The sequence below is a fragment of the Ambystoma mexicanum genome, chromosome 3q (genome assembly GCF_040938575.1).
Source record: "Ambystoma mexicanum isolate Mex_15411 chromosome 3q, UKY_AmexF1_1, whole genome shotgun sequence".
Classification (NCBI taxonomy): Eukaryota; Metazoa; Chordata; class Amphibia; order Caudata; family Ambystomatidae; genus Ambystoma; species Ambystoma mexicanum.
This window is the reverse complement of record NC_090926.1, coordinates 246,618,942-246,635,248: the sequence shown is the minus strand read 5'-3', so window position 1 is coordinate 246,635,248 and position 16,307 is coordinate 246,618,942.

Sequence of the window (16,307 nt, the reverse complement as noted above, 5' to 3'; positions counted from 1 at the left end):
TGATGTGTTTAAACTACTCCTTTTATTCAGTGCATTTTTAAATTATTATCTGCTGCTCCATAGGTCTTAGTATTTGTGATTTTCTCTGCTTGTGATATCGATTTTAACATTAAGTTTAGGAGTTTTTGTACTCCATTTTCCATTGAGCTACCCTGCTCTTTCCCCTCCTGTTCCCTGGCTCTTGTTCCTGCAGGTTCTCCCTTCGTGTAGATGACACGTAAGGGACTCAGGAGCCAGGCAGCTATGGAGGCTTCTTTTGATTCTACTTTTCCTGCTGCGGCGGCTCTTTCTCCTGCTTTGATAGACCCTATCTCTCCAGTGAACCCTATCCCTATTCCTCTGGGTAAGCCACAACATACATTAGTAGATAGCAGCCTAGATTCCTCTCTTCAAAAAAGTGTGGCCCATGCCCAAATCCATTCACAAGATAGGATTGATGTATTTAATAGAATGGGCATCATTCCACGGGCTCCGGTCAATAGATGCATCTTCATTGGAAAACAAGATATTTCCATAGATGCGCAGGAAGAACGCCTAGCAGCTACTATAGCTTTGAATTTGGAGGAAGGTGGTAGTTTACTCAGGGCAAGGGCGGGCATTGATCACCTGAATAATAGTACGGCGAACATTACACACCCAACCCCCGTCCAACCACAATCTAGGCTGCCTCTGCCTGTCTCTATGCTGGGTGACTGATGCCAATCCTATAGAACTTCCTGTACTGTCTAAGGATGTTATTGTTCCACAACCTCCTCCACCAGAGGACAACAGGAACTATGGTATTTCCCCCGCTAATCTCTCACCGGAGGTATCCTCCTCTGGTAGGGGGGTTAACCACACCTCCTCTATTCATGTTAATCTTATTGCTACTTCTGTTGGTACTGCCATCACTACGACAGAGAAATCCATAGTCTTTAAAACCCCACTTACAAAACCCCCAATTTATACCAGTAAAATAAAATCTAGCATGGGTACTCAGGGTAAACCTATCCAAGGGAAAAAATCTCCAACTTCTTCAGAAAAAGGACTGCCACCAGTACCCTTATTAAACCTCCGCATTTAGTCTTCACAGTGGCTACTTTGGACCATACACATTTGGCGGATGTAGCAAAGAAATTAGAGACTGAAGATCTTGCAGATAATGACATTGACGATATTAGTATTATAGCATGTGCAGATAAGGCAATAGCAGAGAGTCAGTTGGGACCCAATCCCACTAATACAAACAATGTAACCCAGCAAACTTGTGATGCCTCTTACGTGGGTTCTCCCTCTGAACTCACTAATTTTATTGATGAGTATACAGAGAAGCAAAATTGGCTTAGAGAAAGGGGTTTACTCCCAGATCTAAAAAAGGATCATGTCAGCAAGTCCATTCTGCACCATACCCTCAAAGAGGCGGATGATAGAATAAAACTAACTCAACCTACACTCTCTGCATTGAATATGGTTCTTAGTTCCTTTGTGAGTCTGTATGACAACATATGGTCAGAGGTTAGATCACATTCTCTTACTTTATGCAATCTATACTAGGCTGGAAGGTCTAGACAGATTTGAAGAGTTGGTTAAAATTATTAAGGAAGATAATCCCTCAATAGCAAAACAGTGTCCAGATTCTATTCTCTTAAGCCAACCTATTATGGAAGGGCTTCTGGTTAAAAAAATCCCAAATGAAGAAAAGGACAGTATCCCGGGGGACGTTATTGTCCATTCGTGTTCAGACAGGGGTACTGTTGATTGATCTTCTTTGACTCCCCCCATGGACAATGAGGGCGTCCATGTGGACCATGTCCCGGATGTAAAACCACCTATCACTTCCATAAAAGCGATTACCAACCCCTAAGTGGAAAAAGTCCAAGAGGGGTTGACCGTCAATTCTCCTGGCACCACTTCCCAGGGACTATCCTGTGAATCTACTACATTAGAAATGGTTGAATCACACAAGGGAGACATTGTTCCCCCCTCCATTGTCTCAACATCTGATCTTATTCTGGAGAAGCCGCCTGACTTTATTGATCTCACAAAAGAAACAATACACTTAAGGGGCTTTGCTCATATAGGTAATACAAAACATAATCAACAAACAAAGAAAACTAAAAACCAGAAGCATATGAAAAAAATAAATTCTTTTACTAACCAATCCTTTAAAAATCTGTTTTTGGCAAGTGTTCCTGTGTGCATTACAATACTTGCCCCTCCTATGAGGGCTAAGATTCCGGTGGAATCAGCGGTACCTGATACCGCTACCCTCAACGCGGTTGCTGTTTCTGTCTGTCTAACCTCATTACCTACTATTCCAGCTGTACCCAGTCAGCTCGTACCTTTGGCAGTTAGTCCTATGCCCAAGGATAATATTCCCCCTGCCGTGGTGGGAAATATTGTGCGGACGGAGGAAACTCATGTCACCTACCATCCAAAAATAATCTCAACTCAACTGGAGCCCCTAAATAACAGTGCTCCAGCTATATTGAATACCCAAACCGTATGTAACTTGATGGCATCCTCCTTGGATGCAGAACCCTCAACTATCCCGTGCATTTCCTCATCTGGCTTAAATTCTACCTACCCTGAGCCCACTACCACTCCGATAACGGCGAATCTTGTTAACCTCGATATGGTGAAACAACTATTTCAGGAGCTCCTTAGCACAAATTCACTTACTGGGGTGGATGTCAATTTGATTACAGGCTTATTGCAGGATAGGGCCCCTATAACTTCTTCCTCTATAGATGGTCAGCCACCCTGACATCTTGATGGTCATCTGTCCAACACAGAGTCTATAAAGGGGGAGCGTGTTACGGGATTTAGACCAGTGAGGGGTCTTTATGTTCCCAACTCTCTTAACTCTGTTCACTCAAAGCCCCCAAGTGGAGGCTCTTTCAATAGTCAGGAAGGTTTTTCCACCAGGCCTGAACCTTCTCAAAATAGGAATTCTCTCAATCTGTACGAAAGATTTCCTGTGGGTCCCCATGTAACCCAAAATAGGACTATATTAAGGGGTGCAAGGGGAACTGATCTGGAAGTTGACTCTAAGTCAATTTACAAAAAGTATAACTGATTCATTACCTCAATTAGCGGAGGCTAAAGATTCTTTGGAAATCCTGCAGCTTGCTAGCCTTTGGGGTAAAGACATGTCTATCTGTCTCAATCACGGAAATATACTAAAAATCTTTCACCAACTTCCTTCTCTTTCACTCATCTCTAGTTACGATATGGAAAGGATTTCCTTACCTATTCAAGGATGCATAGACTTGAGTAATATTATTCTGAAATCAAGAGTGGTATTAGAACTAATAATGGCCAAAAGGAAGGTCTAATGCAGCTTGATTTTGAAGCAAACCTGCTACAATCTAATCAGCCCCCCAGTAAATATGGTGGGTGTGAAGAGTATAGGGGAAACCTTACAATGTTCTATCACCCGGAAAGACCTCCACAGTACCAATAGAGGCAATTTACGCCCAGATTCAATGGTAACGCCAGAAACTGGGCCCCGGTTACCTCAGGTCTGTGGAAATGACCACTTTCTTAAGTGCTCTGCTACACCTATCAATGCTGTGTTCCCGAATAAATTCATTTTTCTTTCCTGGAATTCCAGGGGAAATTCTCATCTCTTCACGAATACTGACACAGTACTTATGATCAGTGCTTCAGACTGTTTTTTTATACAGGAAACCTGGTTGCTCTCACCTCCTGTTGTTGACGGATTCGATATCCATTCCCAAAATGCTAAATCTAGCTTGGGAGGGAGGGCCTCTGGGGGCCTTCTTATCGGAATTAGAGCTTCTTTTGGCTTTAGGAATAAGGTCCTTCCGGAAACGCCATTTGGAATTTTGGCTATGGAGGTCCCTTCCCTCGATCGATTGGTTAACCTTCTCCTGATTAAAGTATAATGGCACAAAGGCATTGCTGCCCTTAAGCCATTCTTGGAAAGCTTAATGGATATGGTTTTTACATGGAGATCTCTACAACCCAGGGGGAAATTGATCCTGGCTAGTGACTTCAACTCCGACTGTTCTATTTTGCCCGAGGCCAATTATGACGACCTGGGTCTGGCTTTGGAGGACGACAATCGGCGAGGCCAGGAATATGTATGGGGTAGACTTTGGAATCTCGCTTTGGAGTCGGTTGGCCTAACATGTCTTAACCGTTCCTATGATGCAATCCTTCCACTCTGCCCTACATGGCATAGAGGTCTGTCAATGTCTACTATAGACTATGTCTATGTAGGTCACTCTGTTTTCTTTAACGTCTGAGGTTGAGGTCTCCTTCAACCCATGGAGTGACCATGGGTCACTGTTGGTTACATTTCTTTCTCCTTTTCCCATGAAGCCTCTGCCCGCTGGGGGGCCACGCCATCTTAAAACTGTGGGACAAGGAACAGGGGTACGTTGGTCACCTGCCAATATTAACCTCCTTAACTGCAAATTGATTTCTTCATTCAATTATACATTCTCTTGGAAACAAGCAGTATTTAACACCCTATACTTTGATAGCTTTCTCAAGGCTCTCCACAGCAGTATCACTGGCTCACTTCGGAAGGGTATCCCTAAAAAATCCCATGCTCATAGGTTTGATCAGGAGTTGGCCAATGAAAAGGCCTACACTCGGAAACTTAGAGAGGTTCAAATTCTCGATACTGACTGGGATAACAAAAAAACTAAAATCAAAGCCATCCGTCAAAAATATAGAAATATTGAAAATCAAGAAAGTCTAGTCTGCTACAAAATGACAAAAGAGATCTTAGGGCATTTTGGGTCATTTTTTCTAGCCAAGATGACAGGGCAATGGTCAACCAGTTGAATGCTATCACCGATGTCCAATGGGTTGAGCACTACACCAAACTCTTTGGATCAGGAGGAGAGGGGCAAGAACTCTGTACAAAGAGGGAGAATGCTCTAAATGATACTTGGGAGCCTGTCATTGACTATGAGACAATATTTGGCCTTATTAACAAAGCTAAGAAATCAAGGGCCCCTGGCCCTAATGGCTTAACAAATAATACATTGAAAGCGGAACCAGAAATTTGGGCTAAATTCTTGTGTCTGCTATTCCAAGATGTAGTTAATTCTGGCAAAGTCCCAACCAGTTGGCAGACCACCCATATTGTTCCCATCTTTAAGAGAGGTTTACGAACTCTGGTCAAGAATTATAGACCAATCTCTCTCATTGATGCAGACTGTAATCTTTTTGCCTCTATGCTTCTTTCCCACCTTAATGTCTGGATTATGGAAAACCATATCCTCCCAAAGCAACAAAAAGGCTTCAGGGTCGGCCATTCTACCAATCTCAACGGCATTATTCTAACTGCCTTAAAAAGCTCAACATGGGGAAAATATGGTGGTTCTCTATGTTGCTTCAATTGATTTGTCAAATGCATTTGATTTGGTAATTAGGTCGAGACTTTGGGAAAAACTAACCAAGTGGGGGATCCCGGCAGGTCTTCTTACTCTAATCATGGCAATGTGTGAGAACTTGGGGGACCATATTAGGATTGATCTTGAAGGAACGCTCTCTGGAAGGATAAGGACTCATATTGGGGTCAGACAGAGCAGTTCATTAGCTCCATGCCTTTTTATCCTTTACCTGGCAGATGTAGGGGAATTTCTTGGAAACACAGGCATGGTGAATGCAAAATTAGGGGATCTTAGGCTCTCATGGTTGGCATATGCAGACGATTTTCTTCTCTTTGATCACACCAAAGTCGGTTTGCAAAGGCTTATCTGCAAATTTGAAGAATATGCCATTCTTAACGGGTTAAAAATCAACCCGAGCAAAACCCAAAATATAGTCTTTTCTACGGGGAGAAAAGGTAACAAAAACGTGTGGAAAATTGGTGGTGAAAACATCATCGGAACACATAAAATTGTCTATTTGGGATTCCTTATTCTGGCCCAACCATCGGCCATTGAATTAAGACATTCCCTTAGACATAAAATACTCCCGGTTATTTATCAATCTATTAAGTTAGAGAACAATTACGGCATGTTTTCCTTCAAACCTATAGTAGATTTCTTCAAGGGAAAGGTGATTCCAAAACTAATATATGGAATGGAACTGCATTATTTATCCCTCCTGACCTTTTGGGACACCCTTGAGGGTATCTACCGGAGAAACGTTATGAAACTGCCTAACTGTGTTCCAGTAGTGGCCATAAGGTATGAACTGGGTTTAGTCTCTTCGCGAGCCAGAATTCTTTGGAGAGTTCTCACACTATGTTCTGCCCTGCTCTCTCCTAAACAGGACACCCTCTATGTTGATGTGGGTAAGACGCTCTTTTCGCAGGGATCCCTAGACCGAAATCTATATCTCTCAAGATTTAGTGACCTCTGTGATAGGACATTATCAGATCTTTCCACTGATAGGGATACCCTGTTAACTAACCCTAATAAAGTCAACAAATGTCTTTTCACTTGCGATCGGAGTAATACGCTAGAAAAATTGCATGCCTACTCATCTCTTTGTGACCTGCAATTTGACCATAAGAAGAGAGGCTCCCTGTCTTTTATTTTGACTCAATTCCCTACCCGCCACTATCGTTCACATCTCCTCAAACTTAGATGGAATCTCCTCCCTACTAGGGAAGTCCTCCATAGAAGGAAGGAGATTAGTGATTTGGACCTTTCATGCCGTTTCTGTCATACTCCTGGGGTAATTGAATCTACACACCATTTTTTTTTTTTAGATTGCGTTGCTCTCAAAGGTCTTAGGGATGTCTATTTAGGTAGATTCAACACTCTGGGACTATTGGGGGCAGAAAACCTTATTTGGTCTCGGTGTCTTTCCATCTCTAAAACCAAAGATGGGATTGCTGTGGCGGGTTTTATCAAATCATTAGATTTGAATGCCCCTTCCCTTCAATTTGACACCCCACCCCCTCTAACCAATCTGCATACTTCTCCTATCATACCCTCTATGACTCCTGCCTCAACTCCGCTAAACGCGCCTACTTCTCTGACCTTCTCCAGTCTCAATCCTCCCACCCTCGCCGCATTTTTCAAACTTTAGCCCGTCTTCTCTCTCCATCTACCCCTGCTCCTTCGATTGCCTCTCCTCTCTCTGCTAATGATCTTGCCTCCTCCTTTTCTAACAAAGTCCTCAATCTCTATCAAACTATCCTCTACTCCCCCTCCTACTGTCCTCCTCCTCCTCCTTATCCTCCTCCTCCCCCTACCTCTTCTATGTCCTCTTTCTCTCCTGTCACTCATTCTGATGTTACCCTCCTTCTAACCAACACTCATCCTACTGCTTCTCCTGCTGACCCCATTCCTACCCCCCTCATCCCTAAAATCTACCCCCTCCTTATACCCTATCTCACTTCCTTCTTTAACATCTGGCTCTGAACTTCCACTTTTCTTACTCCATTTAAACATGCGACAATCATCCCTATTCTCAAAAAACCTTCTGCTAATCCCCATCTTGCTTCCAATTTCCGCCTCCTACCCTTCCTCTCCAAACTTCTCGAACAATTTGTCTATTCTCAACTCTCTTCCTTTATCTTTAACCACTCCCTCCTTCCCTCTACCCAATCCGGCGTCCGCACTCTGCACTCCACTGTACCTGCCCTCACCTCTGTTCTTACCTCTCTCCTCTATGCACGCTACTCTAAACACTCCTCCATTCTTATTCTCCTTGACCTCTCCGCTGCTTTTGATACTGGTGAGCATCCTCTTCTCCTCAATTCCCTCTCCTCATTTGGCTTCAAAGACACTGTTCTCAACTGGCTTTCCTCTTATCTCTATAACCGCACCTTTTCTGTCTCCTGGGGTGGCTCCACCTCTCCCACATATTCTCTCAACCACGGAGTTCCCCAAATTTCTGTCCTTGGCCCCTTTCTTTTCTCACTCTATACTTCCTTCCTAGCTCCTATCATCTCCTCTTTTGTTATCTCGCACCATTTCTATGCTGATGATACCCAGCTATTCCTCTCCTTCTCCTCATTCTCTCCCGACATCCAGGATAAACTCTCTTCTTGCCTATCTGCTATCAAATCCTGGATGTCCTCTCACTTCCTTACTCTTAATGCTGAAAAAACTGAACTCCTTTTCTTCCCTGCCAACACTCTTTCTGCTCCCTCCCTTCCCCCTCCCATTCTCTTTCCCCCCTCCCAGCTCTCCTTCTCGCCCCATGCCCGTAACCTCGGTCTTCACATTGACCCTCACCTCTCTCATCTCACCACATATCTCTTACTGCCAAGTCTTGTCGCTTTCACCTCTACAACATTCGTAAAATTCAACCCCTTCTTACCTTTCACGCTACTAAACTCTTAATCTCCTCCCTCATCTTCTCCAGACTCTTCTACTGTTCCTCCCTTCTCTTTGGACTCCCCTCCTCTCATCTCTCCCCACTCAAATCTATCTACCACTCTGCCATCCGCTCACTCTGCCTTCTCTCACCCCTTGATTCCATCTCCTCTTCTCTCACCTCTCTAGGTTGGCTCTCTTTTCACTCCCAGCTCATATTCAAGTTCCTCTGTCTTGTTTTCAAATCCATCTATGGTCTTGCCCCCCCCTACCTCTCCTCCCTTCTTACTTTCTATACCCCTTCTCGTTCTCTCCGCTCTGCTAATCTCTTCCTACTTTCTCCTCCTCCATCACCCTGCGCCTCCTCCCACTTCTGCTCTTTCCAACTCCTCGCTCCCTTCCACTGGAACCGCCTCCCCTCCACATCTGCTCTTCTCCCTCCTACCCTTCGTTTCGTTCTTCTCTAAAATCATATCCTTTTCACTCCCCTCCCTAACACCCTTCACTTCCTCTCCTTCTCCCACCCCCTCATTCCTCACCTCTCACTCCTGCTCTTCCTCCCCTTTACATCCTCTCTATCTCCTTCTTCCCCACCCCCTGCCCTCATCTAGTCTTTCTCTTTCCTCTAGTCTTCCTCACACCTTCTTGCCTTCCCTCTTACTTCCGCTCTTACCTCTACTAATACCTACCATTCCCTCTCACACCTATGCCCCTCCCCACTCCCTCCTCACCTCAGCAATATTGTAAATTGTTCCTTATACTGTTTTCGAGTTGTGATTCATTTGTCATCTTATGTTTGTTGTATTTTTGCTTGTTTTTCATGTAAAGCACTTTGGATTAAAGGGCTATATAAATTCAATAAAATACAAATACAAATACAAATTATTATGTATGTTGAATTTTAACTTCCTATACCATCGACTATACCATGTATGTATATAAAAATCTGAAATTTAATTGACATTTTTGCTAAAATTTGTTTATACGTAAATGGAAGCTGCTCTTTCTATCCACTAAACATTGTGTCAAATTTTAACTTGCACTGAATTTTTAAATTGATTTGCTTTATGTTTCTCATTCATAGAAAAAGGATATGTGGGTCTTTCTTTATCTTTTAACATATTTGTAAAGAAATCTATTCGTAATGTAATTGTTCTTTCTCAATGCTCTTTTTTCTTTTTTGCCTTTGTTTCTATATTGATGCTCTTTCTTCTTATTCAATGAATTTGTAAAGGTTTCTTTTGTAAACCATACACAATAAAAAAATTACAAAAATAAAAGTATAGGAAAGATTTGGTTTACTCGATCTGTCCCTATTTTGTTTCATTAGTGTGTGCACGTATTGGCTATGAACCTTATCTGTATTTTAAAGGATAGTTCCGGGACTTTTTTTTTATTGTTCCTATGGTTCGGCCATGTGTTTTTAAGCATAAATCGGTAGATCGTAGAAAACTTTCCTATGGACCTTACCCGACTTTTCGTCCATTAACGCACTCGAAAACATCCGCCATTTTATGATAATCCTCTCACTTGCCGCATCGCCCTGGCTCACCTGCTTTTGCGGCACTAAATCAAATCCCCCGCCCCTGAAACAGACTTGATCAAAACATTCATATTCCCCGCCTCTATCCGTGACGTGACTGAGCTGCGTAGGCAAACGCGCCCAGGCGTCTTCTACGCGACTCCACACAGAACCAGGAAATCAACACAGATGAGCTCAAACAACACAGCGCGCCACAATTGGGAATATGAAACTGTGCTTTTAAATTAAACCGCAAGATTGTAAATTTGGTAAAGTACATTTATTTGACATCAAATGTTTTGAGAATATTCAGCGATTAGCATTTTTATTTGCTCACGTTCCAAAAAGTTCGTTTCGAGGCACACGATGTTCCTTTGCTGTACACAGGGTCTTAGATCATCTCACAATACAGCGCCACAATTCGGAATATGAAACAGTGGTTTAAAAGCAAACGGCAAGATTGTACATTTGGCAAAGTACATTTATTTGACATCAAATGTTTTGAGAATATTCAGCGATTAGCATTTTTATTTGCTCACGTTCCAAAAAGTTCGTTTCGAGGCACACGATGTTCCTTTGCTGTACACAGGGTCTTAGATCATCTCACAATACAGCGCCACAATTCGGAATATGAAACAGTGGTTTAAAAGCAAACGGCAAGATTGTACATTTGGCAAAGTACATTTATTTGACATCAAATGTTTTGAGAATATTCAGCGATTTGCATTTTTATTTGCTCTCGATCCAAAATATTTCGTCTTGAGGCAAGCGATGTTCGTGTGCAGTAGACAGGGTGTTGGTTTACGATAAAATAAGCTCTTCGGTCGCACTGATAATCGCATGGCTATTCCAACAACGAGGCACTAGGGCACCACAACGGTCTGTATGTTGCATCTAGCCGCTAGTACCGCGTAAGGGCATACTTGTACTTGGCGATCGTCCCACAAAATGGTCAGGGTGCTAACGTTGTTCACGCGGAGAAGCAGCTGGCGGTTGAAAAAGCCATCCGCCGGTGTCTGGTACTCGTGACACAGACAATAATGGACGATGTATCTATTTGAAAAACATAAAAAAAGGAAATTAGTCTCACCATCAGATCTTTATTAAAATTATTCATTTTATATATTAGGTCTGGAAATTATTTCATAGCTAGGACAGTGCAACTGGGTTTTATACGTCAAGGGGGGCTGTAGGATACTGAGACAGTCCCCCAGTGCAGGGGTTGACAGGGAGTGCAGGTGGAGAGTGGAAGGGCCCAGGACCGATGTCGCAGACAGTGGACAAGTTGTAGCAGGGGAGAGGGAGAGAGAAAGCAGAAGCAAAGAGGAAGGTTTGGAGGTGCTTCCGTAAAAGGAGACGGTTCTCCCCAAGATAGTGCGCGGTACAAAACAATATGCCACATAGAATGAACAAGTACAACTTAACCCGTCTTTAAAGCTACTGTATAGTAATTAAATTGCGGTATAAACTCATCTAAAGAGTTACTTACATTATATTTGCATTTTCCATTGTGTCTGTGCGTAGGGCAGCCCCGAAATACCACTCCTTCTATGCCGACGTTTTATTTCTTCTAATGAACGAACATGAAATGGCTTTCGTTTCTGAAATTATATTCATTATCGTTTCTTACGTGGTCCCGGCCTGTCAAGGTCAAATAACAATAGAACCTTATACTGAGTCGTGGGCCATTCTGGCACTCGAGAAAAAATCAAAGCAGCTGACGTTCACTTTGAACGAACACACATTCCTAGTTAGCTACATTCAGTGTAAGGCCGTTTTACAGGACTTGAAATTTACACTCCATCTTTGCATTTTGTCTGCTTGCTTTGCTGCCCCACAGAACCATAAATACGGAGACATTCTATATTTTTGGAAAAATAATTTATATTACTGTTTGGTTTAATTTAATGCGCAAATGAACAAGGTTGGATATATAAACATATTCAATGGGCCTGCGACATGAGGAGACTCGAGAGAACAGACAATCAAATTACAATCATTTAAACCGTGATGTGTATTTCTCAATGAGCTCTTCTTTAGGTGGACATGGAACAGAGGCAATGTTGGGTGGCAATGCAGTTGTCACCTGCACAGGTTCGTTCACAACTCCATTTATGTGCCTATCTAGGACGTCAACAATAAGTCTCTCAATAAACTCATATTGCATATCCTCAAACACTGGTTTGATCACCCATTGTTTACTTCTTTTAGTGAAGGCCTTATTGTAGCGAAGCGTCCCTAAAGTTCCGGTCGTCCTACTTTGTTGACGTCCAACGTTATGGTTATGTGCCAAGACCGCTAGAAGAGTCCGATTTATCATGCCCTCCATGCCAAAATGCAATCGTTTTGGCCTGTACTTTAGGCACATATTGTGGAACACCTCCAAATCTCCTGTGTGGCAGAATTCCGTGAGTCCCCTCAAATCTCTTGTTATAGTTTTATCAAATACAATCTTTTCAATTGCTTTGTGAGTGGGTGATGAAGGAATCAACCACTTCTTCCGTGCCTCCTCTGTGGACAAATGGCCATGTTCACAATTGTGGAAATGTTGGTTTGTGTTCCAACGGTGAACGTTTGTGCAGTGTGGCATTACTGACCGCCATTTTTCCAGTAGAATTTCCAACGACCCTCCACATGTTTTTGAGCTCCACCAAAGATGGTTGCTGATTGACTTGGACCACTGTGAAATATCTTGCGTTTCTTTTTTTTTACCTGCAGCAGACATTTTTTTATTGATTGTTTTTGCAAGATGCCAAACGTCAAATTGGTGATTTATATTTTTGTACTCTTCTCTCATTGTCTTGGCAATTGAAACGTGTCTGTCCGTGGCTATCAGGTCGATCACCATTCCCCGCGATTGTAGTTCTTGCAATGATGCTACAAAGCCAACTTTCTCCATGGCCACTGAGGATGTACTTTGTGACACCTGCACAACCACCGAACTCACAATTTTCTTACTTTCCATGTCCTGAAAGTGGTAGGTGCAGTACTTGGCTGAAAATCCTGGGCTGTCGCACTGTCCATCACCGGCTAGCCTGAACCGTTTGCCCGCGAATGTACTATCAATAGACATTTTTTCCATTCTCCAAGCTTCGCTAATGGCTGGAAATAGATAATCGGTTTGGTATTTGTAGAACTGAGTTTTCGCAATGAAACGGATTCCCACAAACTGAAAGAAAGACTCTAATTTTTTAAAACTTGAACCACTAAAAAGTGCAGCCGCTGCACAAAGTAGATTGCCTGCTGGCAGTTGTCCCAGCATGGGTTGTGTAGACCATGAGAAAGGATGATATTTTGTACAGGTGGCATGTATTTTAAGGTTAGTGCCTCGAATTGCACGAGTCACATTAATCAATGGCTCCCCACATACTTCCCCACCTACCGAATGCCCACATTTCAACCGAATAATAATATCAATCAAACAACTATCGAATACAATGAATTTGGCCTCTTTCCTTATAGTGTCACTCTGCATCCCAGCTGGTTCGGCCTGTAACGTTGAGGACATGTCACTCACATGAAAGGTAGAATCTCTGATATCGTCTTCCGCTATGTTCAGTGATATTGAAGGTGTTTCATTGTAGTCCACTTCATTCTCTTCCATTGCAACATCTGTTCCTTCTCCGGCAATGGGTGAATAGAACAATTTCTTCAACTTTCTCGCGGTCTTAGTTTTTGCGGGTGTGGATTCTGTGAATTTATCTACAACTGCATCCGAACTACCAGGAGGACATTCACTATCAATGGCTGGTGGTGGTATAGCTCCGTTGTCAATCACTTCATATTCTTCCCATTGGCACGATGCATCTCCAGTCTCAAGTCCCTGCCAAAAGGTTTGACAAGCAACATCTCTCGTTCGCTTCACTGTCTGTGTAGATCTAGTTCGTACACCCACTCGCAACTAGAGGACAGATTGGAAAAGGGATGTTCAGTTTAAACACAACTTACAGTATTGAACTATTAACAGTGAAAAACAACATAATATAGTGACCAGGACACTAACCTTCTTTTGCTTTCTTTTCTTTGAAACTTTCTTGCCTCGAACTTCAACATCAGGACGCTGTTGCTCCGACTCGTGTGTGCATGTCTCCACTTCCTCTTGCGCTGCAACGACTACATTTTCATGATAAGCACATCCATCACGCACTGACGCTCCATCGACTCCCTGAAACAGAGAACTTTCATTAGTATGTATAATAATATTGAAAACACAAAATGTACTTGGGGACCAATACCCACGTACATCTCAATAGCAAAACACGAATGAACGCTTTGTGTAGAACATTCAAACGACAATTATTCACGCATTGTTGATCTAGTTAGATGGAACTGTCAAGATCCATACCTCGGGCTCCTCATAGACTTCCATTGATGATATTATTGAAGATGATGCTTCAGTGACTCCCTGAAACACAGTAATTGCATTAGTATGGTTTTCTATTTTGATAAAAAGAACAGAAACTTTGTGCAGGCGTGAACGGCTCATCTAAATAGACCTGCACAAATGATCAGTTGTCTAAAATAAATAATGGATATGTAAATATGATTCGATTTGCTTGATCGTTGGAAGTGTCACCACCCAGAGATCTGCATCAACTACTAGGGGTGATGTTCTTGTAGAAGAAGCTCCGTCATCTCCCTGAAACATAGTACTAGCGTTAATAAAGAAGGAAGTATAGCGGATGTAATCACGTCATATGATTTCGCTTGATCGAACTGTCAGTATCCATACCTCGAAATGCATAAGAACATCAAGGGACGATGTAACTGCGGTGCACACTTCTGCAAGCTGTTGCGCCGACCCGTAACTGCATGCTCCCCCTTCTTCTTGGACTAATGCTCCATCGACTCCCTGAAACATAGGACTTTCATTAGTAATGAACACAAAATTGAAAAAAGAAGACACATAGGAGGGCGACGGAACTGTCCTGAAACGTACCTCGAGCATCTGAGTGACATCAACGGTAGTCGTCAATACGTTGGACTCCTCAGCATCTCCCTGAAAGACAGTACTTGCGTTATTTTGGATAACAATAATTATAACTGAAAACAAAGACTAGAGGACGAGTACAAGGGTGTACCATTAGGTAACATAATTACACGATAAATTAAAACTATTGATTTACATGCCTAAAACAAGTCAGTGGCAGAATAGCCAAGTAAGATTACCCGATAGGCGCTTGAAGTGGCTGATGACTGCAATAATGACACGGATGGAGAATCTTCCGCCTACATATTGAGTGGATACATAAATGGGGAAATTATTGTTAGCTAATGCTACACACTACCGCAAGGCCAAGAGATAAATACGTAAACTTGACTCACCAGTGTAGGGATGTGGACGAATAGAGTGGGAATAGCGGTTGAGAGCAATTTTCGCCTCGCTCGCGGTGTGTTCTTCTTTATTAGCAATGATGTGGAGTACATGTCAGAGGTAAAGTGCCTGCTGCAGATGCGGTATCGATCACCCCTCTTGTCCGCAAAGACCTCTAGGACTCTACTTTCAAGCTCAGACGGTGGATATCCGCAATATCGGACCCATTCTCTTATCTGATCTATTGTCTTAGGGAAAACATGCATTATAGTACCTTCTGATTTATTATGGGTCTTCGAAGGACAACCGCCAATGGAACAGGCAGGCATTGTGGAAAGTTCTGAAAAGAAAAGATCAACAATTCTCTATGAATACCAATGTAAACTCAGAACATGTGACTAGTTCCTTGCATGTACTGTCTTGAACGAAAAGAAATTGGACGCAAAATGATTATGGTACATGGCCTTACCTTGACGAACAAACAGTTAGATGCAGGGATCAGAGTAGTTTCTTGTCGTAGAACAGGGAGCAGTTCACAGGTTGCAATCTGACGAGTTTCCTCGAAGTGGTCACGGAAGTTCACAGAGACGAAGAGCAGATAACCAGCACCTTCACGGGTTGACTAGCAAAGCGCAAAGAAGTGCTCATTAGAAATATGAAGTGGGTTATAAAGAATTCGAAACAGGGGTGTGTTTGTGAATGAATGACGTGTATATGTCGTGGCATTATGTGGATTGCAGGGGGCCGTCCAGCGTGAGGGGGGATGCTTGGCAGGAGACACGGGGTCTGGAGGTAGACATGGGAACAACAACCCATGCTCTATAGACCACTTTGAAGTGTACATGGTCTTTGGCACCTCTTGGCCTTTATCGCTCCCTGACTGCTCCAGTTGCCTGCACAAGTACCCCGGTGCGAACTGCCTTTGATAGGGCGGGGGGTGGATTGGGGCGGTGGTCGTGCAGACAAGACACAGGAAGACTCGTGAATGGAGACACACTTATGTGGATTGCAGGGGGCCGTCCAGCGTGAGGGGGGATGCTTGGCAGGAGACACGGGGTCTGGAGGTAGACATGGGAACAACAACCCATGCTCTATAGACCACTTTGAAGTGTACATGGTCTTTGGCACCTCTTGGCCTTTATCGCTCCCTGACTGCTCCAGTTGCCTGCACAAGTACCCCGGTGCGAACTGCCTTTGATAGGGCGGGGGGTGGATTGGGGCGGTGGTCGTG